This window comes from Haemaphysalis longicornis, unplaced genomic scaffold, assembly GCF_048455015.1.
Source record: "Haemaphysalis longicornis isolate Haplotype H1 unplaced genomic scaffold, Haemaphysalis longicornis Haplotype H1 scaffold_57, whole genome shotgun sequence".
NCBI lineage: Eukaryota > Metazoa > Arthropoda > Arachnida > Ixodida > Ixodidae > Haemaphysalis > Haemaphysalis longicornis.
In genome coordinates this window covers 1,084,706-1,100,406 of record NW_027526400.1, presented here as the reverse complement: position 1 = coordinate 1,100,406, position 15,701 = coordinate 1,084,706, and positions in this window count along the sequence as shown.

The window sequence follows — 15,701 nt, the reverse complement described above, 5'->3', positions numbered from 1 at the left end:
CCCTCGTGATTTAACTCGCCGGGAGGAGCTTACCCTGCAGAGACTACGCGTTGGATGGTCCCTTACGATGTCGGTGAGTACATCCTGGCCATTGCAGTTCCACGGCCTACACGGCTCCCTTTGCCGCTTTCTGTTACTCCGCCATACAGAATGTCAATGGGCAGAATCTTCTGTAGACTTGCCAGGGGCTGCATCAAGTTCACCTGCGCCATCTTTCTGCAACCTTTCTTCACCCTGGCCGCCCCCATGACCTACAGCGCTGGAACCGTGAACCGTTTTATTGAGAGAGAGAGAGAGATCAAACTTTATTTAAAGCGGCCCATGTCCGGGCTGCCGAAAATGTGGTTCTGGTGGGCCTGGAAGACGTTCAGGTGGGAATTCCGCAGGTGTCAGGGCCCCGCACGTGGGCAATGTGCCGGGCGAGAGCTTCTGGGCTTCATACACGAAACTTGCATGTTCGTATGCCTGTAAACGTGTTCATATAATATGCCACAGGGCAAACTTGCGAATGAAACAATCTTACACCGCACCGAAAAAGCGCGGCAGCTTGCCACCTCTGCAACTTCGAGCACTAGCGTGTGTACGCCTCCCGCTACAACCTTGCTTCGCCGCCGCTACGCGCCCTTTATGTCAGGTGACATCGCTTGTGTTTCGATACCGGTTTCGACGTAGATGTATATCGACGAAGATTCTAAGCATTTATTTTCGATCGTTCAGGGTACTTCACCGATTTGACGTGGTAACGTACGAGGTGGTACTGACACTGTAATGGATGCTGCAAAACTGAACCCGAACCCGAGAAGGCTCATGTTCTCTGTATAAAACTGTGCGTTTCGTCATAATCATCATCATCATCATCGTCATCATCATCGTCGTCATAATAAGACCACACTAACACTTAGTTTTCGGGCACTGTGATTCGTATCTGAGCTTCAGCATCGAGACGATGCCCCTCCGGGAGGCGGATAGTGTTTTCTATGTAATCCGTGCCGCAGCGTAGACGGCGCCGACAAAGAGTTTTCTTCGAGCGGCAAATATGAATAGAGGGTGTGCGCCATTCGTACGTAGCGCTCTATCATCTTCGTCATAATCGTCTCGATGATGCACATGATCATAAATTCCTAGACGCGAAGAGAATGAACGGTCATGAGCTCATCTTCTTTTGTTATGACGGTGTCTAGCTGCCACGCACAAGCTCACGTAAATATGTCCACTTCTCTTTTCGCTTTTCTTTCTTTGATCAGTTGTTAAACAGTATATTTTGCTGGTAACAGTTATGGAAAACAGAGATTGGAGCACGCGTTGCTTACAATAATAGATTACTTTGAATTCAGACGCTTTCTTGTAGGACTCTCGTCGAAACGTTCATTTTAGGGTTTCTTGTGTATCAACGTTATTTTTGGCAATTTCATTCGGTGCCATGTGAAACACTTCGTGTGTACAACGTTCCGTGTTAGAACATGTTTCTCTTCCTATCACGCCTGAAAAAAATATTCCTTCTATATTTCATCCCACTGCCGGTGGATGCCCGCGGAGCCCCGTCAAGCCGCAAACAAGTGACTTTTACCCGCCTCCACTTTCATTGTATTTTTCCGAGCACAGATACCTTGATTTATTGATTGAATGATTGAAGCTCCTGCTGGTTATTTTATTACTAGCGTTGTAAGTCGAGGGACGGCTCACAGACAAATGACAGTACAAATATTGCAAGGTGTAAAGAAAGAATAATGTGTCATTTTAGCATTCAGCTTATGCTCATAATTATATTATTCACAGGACAAAGTACTTGATGCACAAATGCTCTTGCTAACGTTTTTTCGAGGCATTCAATCATTGACAGCACGTATGTGGTATTCCTTAGTTACTTCGCTTCCTTGTGCTCGTTTGTTGCGTAGGAGCTTTCCTGACCTTTTGAAATATTTCTAGCTATTATTCAATGACAAAATGTACTTGAAGACAATAAATAATGGACAAGCGTGTATAGCAAAAAAGGTTAAAATTTCATAAAGCTTTGTAGTACTAAGCTTTCTTGGAACAAAGACGAACGAAGCCTATTTGATTTAGTTAAAACACCAAAGTTAACTGTGGGATCACAACAAAGGGGGCCCAAGCGAAAATATAAAAAAGAAATACCCGCAGTAGTGCATATAACTGGCTCCCTCAACGCTGAGGCATCTGCAAAACATTTATTATTTCGAAAATGAACTTGAACGGGCTCCTTTTCGTTCTTGTGGGGCTGTTTCTTTCCCTGAATGGTGAGTTCATTATTACCGCTTTATATGGCCTAAAGACATAAGAAGTGCCAATTATTATCATAAAGAACCAATTTAGCAAAGTTTACGGTTTCCACGAATATTTGTCGTGAACAAACCTTAGCGTATATTTCAGTACAGCTATTTTTTCACAAACACGAAAAACAAAAACAGATATTCTACCTACATATATCTGAGTGTGTGTGTGGCTTCTTCTCGGTATAATACAGGGAGTTCTTGAGCTAGCTGGTGCAGCATACCTGGGGAGTGAATAGGGCAACCAAAGACAAGTGGCATGAAGGTCGCCTATGGAGAATTGCACTATCCCCAAAACCCATTCCTTAGTGTGGAAATACGCGGCCCTAGAAGGGGACAATATGTGTACCTACCTTGTATTTGAATATATATATATATATATATATATATATATATATATATATATATATATATATATATATATATATATATATATATATAAGAGAAGAAAAACTTCGAACAAGGTAAAAGCACGATTGTGGCCTACGTTTCAGCAAAGAGAACTTGCTTTCCTCAGGGCAATCTCTCGCCTGGCAGGCAGGGTTTATATAGGGGTAGGACCCCAGGTGAAAGGAGAGGGAAAGAGGGAAGGGAATTTGAGCAAGCTGATTTGTTTCGGAGTGTGTCGGGGGAGAGATTGAGGGGCCAAGAAGGTTGCCTAGTTTAAGCCGCGAAGTAGGTCACACGGAAGTCAGCTGGTGGTTGATATTCGTGGAATTTTTGGACAGAAAGGATGAGAGGGTGCTTATTGACCCGCCGCGGAGTATAGGAAAAGGATCTCAGAACCGCCGGAAGCAGACCGGGCGGTGAGGGTGGGGTCCTTATCAGAAACTATCTGCAAGCCGCAGGTCAAAAGAAAAGATAGAGACGGGGGAAAACTAACTAGGTCAAGAAAAAAATAAAAAAGGAGAAAAAAAAACAGGGAGGGGAACCACATAAACCCACACACAAAAGAAAAAGCAATGGCCCGGCAACTGAAATGGCACGTGTCACCCACGGCAACATTCTTGGTACAGGCCTGTCCTGAAACTCAAAAACGAAAAGATAAAGTTAGAGTGACATACGGGGCACAAGACCACGCGGAGTAAAAAAAAAATAGAAATTAAAATAAATAAAATTGAATTCCAAAAGCAAAGGTTGGAGGCATGAGGGCGAGTATTAAGCTAGACACTAAGGAATGAAAAAAAAAGAAAAAAAATTAGGTGACCAGGTACAGAGCAGAGTGAACGGTCATAGTCTTTGGATGAGGTATATGCACGAAAATGCCTAATGCTGTATTCCCGGTGAATATCGCAAGGATTCCAAGTTGCCCTTAGACGCATTAATTCCAGCAGGTTTCATGGAGTTGAATTTGTGAATTAAGTAGGATTCTCGGTATTTCCTGTCCCTAGGGGACTTAAAATTTGACTGAAGTATATATAACTTAAGGTCATCAAAATTGTGGCCTGGTTGGTTGAAATGCTGCGCTACAGCTATGGAGGATTTGCTAAGAGTATCTGCCCGGTGACCATTAAGTCGTAGGCTCATAGGTTGGCTCGTTTCGCCTATATACTGTTTGTGGCACATTGAGCATTCCAACATATACACAATGTTGGATGAAGTGCACGTAAAACTTGAATTAATCTTGTGGACATAATTACTGGCTGTGCTTTTTACAACGCAGTCTGTTTGCAGGTGCCGACAAGTCTTGCATCTGGGGCGGGAGCAGCTGGCTATGACTGGTTGCTTTGAAGGCCCTGTTTTAGCATGCACTAAAATATCTTTTAGATTCCTGTTTCTCCGGTCCAACCCCTCCAACCCCTAAATCCCGCTCTTTCCTCAAAGCTCGAAAACTAGCCGGCAAACAAACCAACTACAGATTTCATCTAAAAACGTACTCCTTGTATCTCCAAAGCAAAAAGATCCCCAAAGGCCTCCGCCTAAAAGTTAGATGTGCCCTGGGTGAGCTCCCTCCTGAACTAGCTGCCAGGTGGCAAGATATTCTGAATAATGCTTCTCTTTCCCTCCTAGAAATTCTTAGAGAACACTGTACTAGCCAACTCAGCCTCTTCAACGACCAGATTGAAGCTCTTCCACTAACCGAGCAGGAGAAACTAGATCTCAATATTTTCATAAATCGTAAGGAAAATGATCTTAGCAATAAGCAAGCGGTTAAGTTTCAGCGTGACCAACTTCCCTCGCAAAATGCAGCATGTACTGTAAGAGATCAGCCTCTCAATAGCCGCGACTATGAAGCACTAGGTCATGTAATGTCCCCCCTCGATACAGAGATCGCTTTAATAGAACCTCCTCCCCCAGCCAATAATCCTATAGAAAAAACTAGCTCTCTCGCTACCTGCCCCAGCAACGTTATTAACATTTCCAAAACACTAACGGCCGACGAAAAAGGTATCCTAGAACGAGGTCTAACTTTCTGTCCCACAAATAACAGTGTGAATGAGTACGAGTTACACAAAGATCTCACTGAATTTTCTCGGAGAATGAGACTAAGCGAGTTTTTTTCGGAGAAGCAGGACCAACCTGACATTAACGAACGCACCCTCCACCCTCCTAGCTCTTGGACTCCAGATTTAGATCAATCTCCAGAATTGGATCTGTACTTAAAATCAGTATCAAGAGAAATTTTGGCAACAACTAAGCGATCAAACAAGCGCAAGAACCTAACTCCGTCGGAAGAAGTTACCCTGAATTGCCTATCAGCCAGAACCGACATAGTCATAAAGCCAGCCGACAAAGGTGGGAGTGTAGTTGTTTTGCCTATGGGAAAATACAAAGATGAAGCTTATAGGCAGCTCAATAACCCTTGCCACTACAAGCCCTTAGATAACGATCCGAGCCAGGAATACAGCCTAAAAATCCTTCAGACCCTCACAGATCTACGATCTAGAGAATTAATAACGACTACTGACTTAAATTTCATGAAACCGAATAATAAGCATGCAGGACGTTTTTACCTCCTCCCAAAAGTCCATAAAGTCCCCGTAGACTTATTGTTCACTGCCGACATTCCTGGCAGACCCATAGTTTCGAATAACAATACCCCAACCGAAGCACTATCTCTGTTTCTAAATCATCACCTATCTGACATTCCGGCTCTTCTTCCTTTATTCGTTCAGGACACCCCCCACTTCCTCCGCATAATAGAAGAGATAAATATGGGCGGGCACCTACCCAGTGGAACCCTCCTTGTTACTCTTGACGTTGCTGCATTGTATACAAACATTCCGTTCGCCGAAGGAATTGAAGCGATTTCAAAATCTCTATCAGTTAACCCGCACCAACATGCACCAGAAGTGTACATAACTTTGTTAAAACTAGTTCTAACTCTCAATTATTTTGAATTTGACTCTTCTTACTTTTTGCAAGTTTTTGGAACTAGCATGGGTACTCCATTCGCACCGACCTATGCCAACATTTTCATGGGGCAACTTGAAGCTACCCTATTAAGCTCTTTTCCGCATAAACCTCAGGTTTACCTCCGCTACATAGACGACATCTTTATGATTTGGGAACACGGTCGCGCGACTCTAGAAACGTTTATATCCCATCTCAATTCTTCGCATCCGACTATTAAATTCTCCTGCCAGTATTCTGAAAAAGAAGTGAACTTCCTAGATACTACCGTCATTCTAGACAACGGTAAACTTAAAACCACGCTTTTTAGAAAGCCAACAGACAGGCAGCAGTACCTAGATTATAAAAGCCATCACCCCAGACACTGCAAACAAGGTATCTTTGTAGGACAAGCCACCAGGCTTAGAAGAGTATGCAGTGATGACAGTGACTACGTAGAGCACCTAGACGAACTAAAGGCCACCCTTATGAACAGGAACCACCCTGAAAGCTCGCTCGATCAGGCGTACCAACGTGTGTCTAATCTCAAAAGGAATGACGTTCTCAAGAAACAGCGGCAAAACGAAAGCGCCAGGCCACCTGCCCTAATAACTAAATTTTCAAACGCCCTCCCAAACGTAAACAATATACTGCGGAAGTACTACCCCATTTTAGCCAGTAACGACCGACTTAAAAAGACTTTCCCGGAAGCACCAAGGGTTACCTACCGGAGAAACAGGAATCTAAAAGATATTTTAGTGCATGCTAAAACAGGGCCTTCAAAGCAACCAGTCATAGCCAGCTGCTCCCGCCCCAGATGCAAGACTTGTCGGCACCTGCAAACAGACTGCGTTGTAAAAAGCACAGCCAGTAATTATGTCCACAAGATTAATTCAAGTTTTACGTGCACTTCATCCAACATTGTGTATATGTTGGAATGCTCAATGTGCCACAAACAGTATATAGGCGAAACGAGCCAACCTATGAGCCTACGACTTAATGGTCACCGGGCAGATACTCTTAGCAAATCCTCCATAGCTGTAGCGCAGCATTTCAACCAACCAGGCCACAATTTTGATGACCTTAAGTTATATGTACTTCAGTCAAATTTTAAGTCCCCTAGGGACAGGAAATACCGAGAATCCTACTTAATTCACAAATTCAACTCCATGGAACCTGCTGGAATTAATGCGTCTAAGGGCAACTTGGAATCCTTGCGATATTCACCGGGAATACAGCATTAGGCATTTTCGTGCATATACCTCATCCAAAGACTATGACCGTTCACTCTGCTCTGTACCTGGTCACCTAATTTTTTTTCTTTTTTTTTTCATTCCTTAGTGTCTAGCTTAATACTCGCCCTCATGCCTCCAACCTTTGCTTTTGGAATTCAATTTTATTTATTTTAATTTCTATTTTTTTTTTACTCCGCGTGGTCTTGTGCCCCGTATGTCACTCTAACTTTATCTTTTCGTTTTTGAGTTTCAGGACAGGCCTGTACCAGGAATGTTGCCGTGGGTGACACGTGCCATTTCAGTTGCCGGGCCATTGCTTTTTCTTTTGTGTGTGGGTTTATGTGGTTCCCCTCCCTGTTTTTTTTTCTCCTTTTTTATTTTTTTCTTGACCTAGTTAGTTTTCCCCCGTCTGTATCTTTTCTTTTGACCTGAGGCTTGCAGATAGTTTCTGATAAATACCCCACCCTCACCGCCCGGTCTGCTTCCGGCGGTTCTGAGATCCTTTTCCTATACTCCGCGACGGGTCAATAAGCACCCTCTCATCCTTTCTGTCCAAAAATTCCACGAATATCAACCACCAGCTGACTTCCGTGTGACCTACTTCGCGGCTTAAACTAGACAACCTTCTTGGCCCCTCAATCTCTCCCCCGACACACTCCGAAACCAATCAGCTTGCTCAAATTCCCTTCCCTCTTTCCCTCTCCTTTCACCTGGGGTCCTACCCCTATATAAACCCTGCCTGCCAGGCGAGAGATTGCCCTGAGGAAAGCAAGTTCTCTTTGCTGAAACGTAGGCCACAATCGTGCTTTTACCTTGTTCGAAGTTTTTCTTCTCTTGTGTTCTCTACCATCTTCAAAGTTCTACTACTCCCTATATATATATATATATATATATATATATATATATATATATATATATATGTACAAAGTAGAAGTACGCTCTTCGGAGACTGGTGCTCCCACGGTCGCCAAACCGTCGACGGAACCCCCATGATTGGAGCGCTGCAGCTAGATTCAACAGAGAAGCCGACGCCTTCAACTGCCTCTTGGTCGAGTTGTGCGAAAACCGTGAGAAAGTCTTTTTCTTGCACCACTGCCTGCATCACTTCCCCCCAAAAATGGTTCTGGCAGCCGACGGTCTACACCCAAGCTTTGGTGGTGTGTCGATTATGGCGTGGAACTTGTACACCTTCCTCCTAGAACTCCGACGGCCTAGGTTTGCAGACTGGCAGGATTATGCGTCACCATCACCAGCTCGTGAAACGCAACAGGAGCCTACGTCCGCACAGGCCACACTGCAAACTGAACCAAGTCGGCATTTGGACTTGGACTGGCCCCCACTGACCCATGTGACTTCCCCGAATCCAGCTACCGGTCCTCACCCTCACAACTCCCTTGACGCAACACCCGCCGGAGGTGCAACTGCCATTCCTGAGACTCCAGCTCCACAACCGGAGGTACTTCCCCCACGCCGACCACGTAAGCAGAGTGCCAGCCCTGAAGCCCATCAAGTGGACCCGACACCAGGACCCGAGTCACCCTTCCTACGCCTCCGACGACGAAGGTGTTCCAGCCCTGGCCCCACCGCAGAGCTCCGACGGGGAAATGGACGCACGTCTCCCAAGTTACCCACAACGAGCACCCCCCAGACAACACGGCAGCAACCCCTGTCGGGGATAGCACCGCAAGATCGCGCAGCGCTGCACAGACTTTCCACGGGGGACAGTGAGGACGCTGTCAAAACTCCAGCTCCAAGGTACAATCTTAGGAAATGCCCTGGATCGGCCCGCCGAGTGCAGAGTGATTGACGTGTTGGCCCCGAGCCCAAGCCGACTTCCTCTTCCTCAGGTGCCGTAACCTTAAAATCGAAAGAATTCTTAAAAGTCAGGAAAATTGTAGACAAGCGCGTACGCCATGACCTTCATGTTCGTACCCTTCAAACATATAAGCTAGAAGGTATTGTACCCAAAGGGCTCCGTATTTCACTGCCTCCTTCAATGAAGAACCTATCTAATGAGAATGTAGAAAAATGGAATCGAATACTAAATACTGCTTCTCTAGAATTACTCCAGGTCACAATAGAGCACTCTGAAGTAATGTTAACGTCACTTCTGGGAGAGGAACGTCGAGTCCGGGAAAGTGCCTTACTTTCAGCACCGGAACTCGAGGAGCTGAATTTATTTGAGGCCAAAAAAACCCTCGAGGTTTCAAGGACAAAGTTAAAAAAACTCGGAAGGGATAACGTCCCGGGGCATGGCGGGTCGTATGCGAGGGGCGTCAGACAACAACCGTGTCTGCCTCTTGTGGATGCGGTTGACCGCGGGGAGGGTGTTGACAGCATGCCGGGGGAACCGCCGCTGGGGGTTGAATGCGGCGACGGGGGCGGGCAAATCGTTAATTTATCGAAGATTAAATTAAGCGCCACTGAGATATCTGTTCTGTCCCGGGGTCTCACATTTTGCCCGAGCAACGGGAAGTACTCAGAATTAACACTCCTGAAAGATTTAGATAATTTTGCCCGTACTCTGCGTTTACGAGAGTACTTCTTCGATAGAAGTGATGGGGAGAACGCCAAACCTTCTTTCGTCGCCAAGCACCACTGGACCCCCAGTGCACAAAGGGAGGAAAATCTCGACTTGTATATTCGTGCCGTCCAGAGAGACGTTTTCCAAGCATACCAATCACGCCGAACCCGTGATCACAACATCACAAAAAACGAACAGGATGCTCTCAATGCATTGAGTAACCGACAGGACATTGTAATCAAACCAGCTGACAAGGGAGGGGGGATTGTTATCCTCGACCGGAATGATTACGTCAAAGAAGGGGATCGGCAATTAGGTGACCGGAAATTTTATAAGCCCCTTCTATCAGACCCTACTAAAGAACACCAAAAAATTGTAAATAACGTGCTGGAGCAACTTGTGGGGGCCCGAGAAATTGATAGAAAACTTGCCAGGGCACTAACATCGGCCCACCCAGTGGTTGGCCGCTTTTACATGCTTCCAAAATTACACAAAATTGGAAATCCCGGCCGCCCAATTATATCGGGAATAGGCACCATCACAGAGCCAATTTCAGGTTATATAGATTACCTCATTCGCGATATACCCCTCAATTTCCATCATACTTACGGGACACTAACCATTTTCTCCAAGAAATCGAGGGAATGGTTCTGCCGGACGGTGCATTTCTCGTAACATTGGACGTGACCTCCCTTTATACCAACATTCCGCACAGCGATGGCATCAGTGCCCTCATTCAGTCGTACAACGAACACCGCGAAGAAGACTCTCCCAGCCCGAGGGTTGTTGAGGTATTAACGCGTCTCGTATTAGAACTCAACAGTTTTGAATTTGAAAACAAATACTTTCTCCAAACAAGTGGTACTGCGATGGGAACAAAAATGGCCCCTAATTATGCCACCATATTCATGCACAATATTGAAACCAAATTCCTCTCTACTTCAGACAGTTCACCTGCACTGTACAAGCGATTCCTTGACGACATTTTCATGATCTGGACAGACACTGGGCAACGACTTATTGCCTTTATAGAAGAATTCAACACAGTTCATCCTAATATCTCATTCACATACGAGTACTCTCGCACCGAAATTAGTTTCTTGGACGTTCAGGTTCATGTGCGGGCGGGGTCACTGGAGACGAGTGTGTACAGGAAACCTACAGACCGCCAACAGTACCTGCACTTCAACAGCTGCCACCCACGCCATTGCAGAACGGCTATCCCTTATTCCCAGGCACATAGATTTAGAAGAATTTGCTCCAGGGATGAAGACTTTCGTTCGAACGCCAGCCGAATGCGGGGCGTCCTCGTCAAACAGCGTTACCCGCCGGCCCTTGTTGACGATGCCATTTCTAGGGCGGCAAGTTTAAATCGTAACACACTGCTACAGGGGTCGCACGTGAATGATGAGAATAATTCCCGCGCTAATTTGGTCTTAACTTTTACTAGTAGCCCACCGAACGTGAATAAAATTTTAAAAAAGCACTTCAACATTCTTCAGCAGAGCGAACGACTTTCCCAAATTTTCAGTGATCCTCCGCGTGTAATATACAGACGCGCAAAAAGCATAGGGGACTATCTTGTCCACGCCAAAGACAGGGACGCCCAGCAATTAGGCTGCCGACCATGTGGCAAAAACAGATGTTTGGTGTGTAAACACGTGCAGACCGCGAGGGTGGCAATTAGCACACATTCGGACTTCCGATATTCTATACGTGGGTCATTCGATTGTGACTCGTCAAATTTGGTTTACCTATTGGAGTGTGGCGGATGTAATATGCAGTACATAGGACAGACGGATGGACCTTTTCGAATGCGGTTTAACAATCACCGCTATCACACCAAGGCACTCCCAAACCTTCCCTTGTCCAGACACCTAGCGATGCAAAATCACTCTTTCGATGACATTAAAGTCACGCTTCTACAGAGCAGTTTTTCTAGCTGTAGGGAGCGAGAACAATGTGAGTCTTACTTAATCTACAAATTTAATACCCTGAAGGGGGGTCTTAATGAGAATCCTGGGACTATGACTGTAATTCGTACGCTGCATGACCATTGAAGCATAGTGACCCCGGGACATACGAGACCTTGTAGTTTTGTTGTCCTTTTGCTATCGGCCCTTCCCGCGCAGGGCATCATTGCACGGTCTGATGTTTACGGGCAGCCTGTTGCTCCAGGTGTGAGGTTGTACATTGTAACACCAACAACCTACCATTATGTTCCGCAGTCACTACAATTATCTCGTCCGCTCCCGACCCCCTACCAACACTTCCCTTCCCGTCCCCGCTATTTTTATTTTTATATTTTTTTTCTCTCATTTCCTTGTCTCAACGCTCAGCAAGCATAACATGCCTCATTAATAACCAGATGGTACCCATTGCCTGTTTATGTCACCATATTTCATACCCATTTTATCCTTGAGAAATGTGAAACGGAATGTTGAAGCTTTTAGTTCCAACCGAGCGTGTAAGAAGTATTTTATTTTGGTGCCTGTTGTGGCTTATGCCTCGGGTGTTTTGTAATCACATTGTGATCCCCAATGCTGGTGTTCACGGAGTGCACGCGTCCTTCCTGTCTTTCCACTCATGTTTTGCTTTGTTTCTCTTTTTCATTGTTTCCCTCTTTTTCTTTTTTTTTTTTTGGTTGCCCCAGAGGCACGGCACATACCGACGGTCGCCTCTCTCTTCTTGTTTTCATTTTTTTTTTAAATTGCCGCGCTCCGACATATTTTCGTGAATTGGGCCCAGGGCTCCACGCGTGCCGGCGACAGCCGAGTACTAACAGTTAACAGGCCGTACATTGACCTGGCGCGACACGACGCGACGCCGTGTACAAATGGAGGCTTAGGCGGAGAAGGGGACGCCTCAAATGGGCTCCCCCATTGGCTTTTGTGGGACCCCCCAAAGTCCTGGAGGCTGCCTGCGCTTCAGATGCAGTAATTGGCCCCGCTTGCATTCTTGACCATGCCGCTGAAGACGGTCAGTAGTTAATCCTTGTTACCGGTGACGCGCATGTAAACTCACTGCTCGTGGCGGCGTGTGCTTTGTAGTTTTTCCCTCCCGGAGACACCGGATGTTTTTGGGCCTTTCGCCACCCGTGAACTCGTCGCATTTTCTGTTATCCCCACAACCCGCGTTCATGCAGTGTATTCCTCCTTGCCTCTTTCTTGCCTCCTCCTTGCCACCTTGTTCCTCCCTCTTCCTTTCGCCCTTTTTTTTTTTTTTCTCTGAAGGCTCTTTTTCGCCTGCCTTTGGCAGAATAAGCTCTGTATGCTGTGTGTGGTCGTTTGTGTGTTTGTTTCCCATGTGGCTTGTGTTTAGGGGCGCCGGCCCCACTTTGAGTCCGTACGATTTTCCCTTCATTCCTGAGGAAGACCTGTCTCAGGTCGAAACGTTGGAAATAAAGTCTCCGAAGAGCGTACTTCTACTTTGTGCGTATTCCTGCAGCAACTAAGGACTCCACTTCACGACTTTTTCTACAATGTCTGCTGCGTGCGCCTCTTCGAGACTCATCTGGAAATTCCCTTCCCATGCCCCCACGTGCGCCATCGTTGGGGATTCGCAAACCAAATATTTACACAAGAACTTCGACCCATCTAGTCCTCACTCACCGGCGTTTATTACGCTACCGGGAGCCGGCATCCGCGACGTTGTGAACTTGTTGGACTTCGTGCCACGAGGTGTGACAGAACTCATCCTACACGTTGGGACAAACGACGTAGCCAACACAAACGGCCAAGTCGCAAAGGAGAGATATTCGAATCTTCTCGACCACATTGCAAAGGAAAGACCTGATATCCAGGCAACATTTGTAACTCTGGTGCTCCCACGGTCGCCAAACCGTCGACGGAACCCCCATGATTGGAGCGCTGCAGCTAGATTCAACAGAGAAGCCGACGCCTTCAACTGCCTCTTGGTCGAGTTGTGCGAAAACCGTGAGAAAGTCTTTTTCTTGCACCACTGCCTGCATCACTTCCCCCCAAAAATGGTTCTGGCAGCCGACGGTCTACACCCAAGCTTTGGTGGTGTGTCGATTATGGCGTGGAACTTGTACACCTTCCTCCTAGAACTCCGACGGCCTAGGTTTGCAGACTGGCAGGATTATGCGTCACCATCACCAGCTCGTGAAACGCAACAGGAGCCTACGTCCGCACAGGCCACACTGCAAACTGAACCAAGTCGGCATTTGGACTTGGACTGGCCCCCACTGACCCATGTGACTTCCCCGAATCCAGCTACCGGTCCTCACCCTCACAACTCCCTTGACGCAACACCCGCCGGAGGTGCAACTGCCATTCCTGAGACTCCAGCTCCACAACCGGAGGTACTTCCCCCACGCCGACCACGTAAGCAGAGTGCCAGCCCTGAAGCCCATCAAGTGGACCCGACACCAGGACCCGAGTCACCCTTCCTACGCCTCCGACGACGAAGGTGTTCCAGCCCTGGCCCCACCGCAGAGCTCCGACGGGGAAATGGACGCACGTCTCCCAAGTTACCCACAACGAGCACCCCCCAGACAACACGGCAGCAACCCCTGTCGGGGATAGCACCGCAAGATCGCGCAGCGCTGCACAGACTTTCCACGGGGGACAGTGAGGACGCTGTCAAAACTCCAGCTCCAAGGTACAATCTTAGGAAATGCCCTGGATCGGCCCGCCGAGTGCAGAGTGATTGACGTGTTGGCCCCGAGCCCAAGCCGACTTCCTCTTCCTCAGGTGCCGTAACCTTAAAATCGAAAGAATTCTTAAAAGTCAGGAAAATTGTAGACAAGCGCGTACGCCATGACCTTCATGTTCGTACCCTTCAAACATATAAGCTAGAAGGTATTGTACCCAAAGGGCTCCGTATTTCACTGCCTCCTTCAATGAAGAACCTATCTAATGAGAATGTAGAAAAATGGAATCGAATACTAAATACTGCTTCTCTAGAATTACTCCAGGTCACAATAGAGCACTCTGAAGTAATGTTAACGTCACTTCTGGGAGAGGAACGTCGAGTCCGGGAAAGTGCCTTACTTTCAGCACCGGAACTCGAGGAGCTGAATTTATTTGAGGCCAAAAAAACCCTCGAGGTTTCAAGGACAAAGTTAAAAAAACTCGGAAGGGATAACGTCCCGGGGCATGGCGGGTCGTATGCGAGGGGCGTCAGACAACAACCGTGTCTGCCTCTTGTGGATGCGGTTGACCGCGGGGAGGGTGTTGACAGCATGCCGGGGGAACCGCCGCTGGGGGTTGAATGCGGCGACGGGGGCGGGCAAATCGTTAATTTATCGAAGATTAAATTAAGCGCCACTGAGATATCTGTTCTGTCCCGGGGTCTCACATTTTGCCCGAGCAACGGGAAGTACTCAGAATTAACACTCCTGAAAGATTTAGATAATTTTGCCCGTACTCTGCGTTTACGAGAGTACTTCTTCGATAGAAGTGATGGGGAGAACGCCAAACCTTCTTTCGTCGCCAAGCACCACTGGACCCCCAGTGCACAAAGGGAGGAAAATCTCGACTTGTATATTCGTGCCGTCCAGAGAGACGTTTTCCAAGCATACCAATCACGCCGAACCCGTGATCACAACATCACAAAAAACGAACAGGATGCTCTCAATGCATTGAGTAACCGACAGGACATTGTAATCAAACCAGCTGACAAGGGAGGGGGGATTGTTATCCTCGACCGGAATGATTACGTCAAAGAAGGGGATCGGCAATTAGGTGACCGGAAATTTTATAAGCCCCTTCTATCAGACCCTACTAAAGAACACCAAAAAATTGTAAATAACGTGCTGGAGCAACTTGTGGGGGCCCGAGAAATTGATAGAAAACTTGCCAGGGCACTAACATCGGCCCACCCAGTGGTTGGCCGCTTTTACATGCTTTCAAAATTACACAAAATTGGAAATCCCGGCCGCCCAATTATATCGGGAATAGGCACCATCACAGAGCCAATTTCAGGTTATATAGATTACCTCATTCGCGATATACCCCCTCAATTTCCATCATACTTACGGGACACTAACCATTTTCTCCAAGAAATCGAGGGAATGGTTCTGCCGGACGGTGCATTTCTCGTAACATTGGACGTGACCTCCCTTTATACCAACATTCCGCACAGCGATGGCATCAGTGCCCTCATTCAGTCGTACAACGAACACCGCGAAGAAGACTCTCCCAGCCCGAGGGTTGTTGAGGTATTAACGCGTCTCGTATTAGAACTCAACAGTTTTGAATTTGAAAACAAATACTTTCTCCAAACAAGTGGTACTGCGATGGGAACAAAAATGGCCCCTAATTATGCCACCATATTCATGCACAATATTGAAACCAA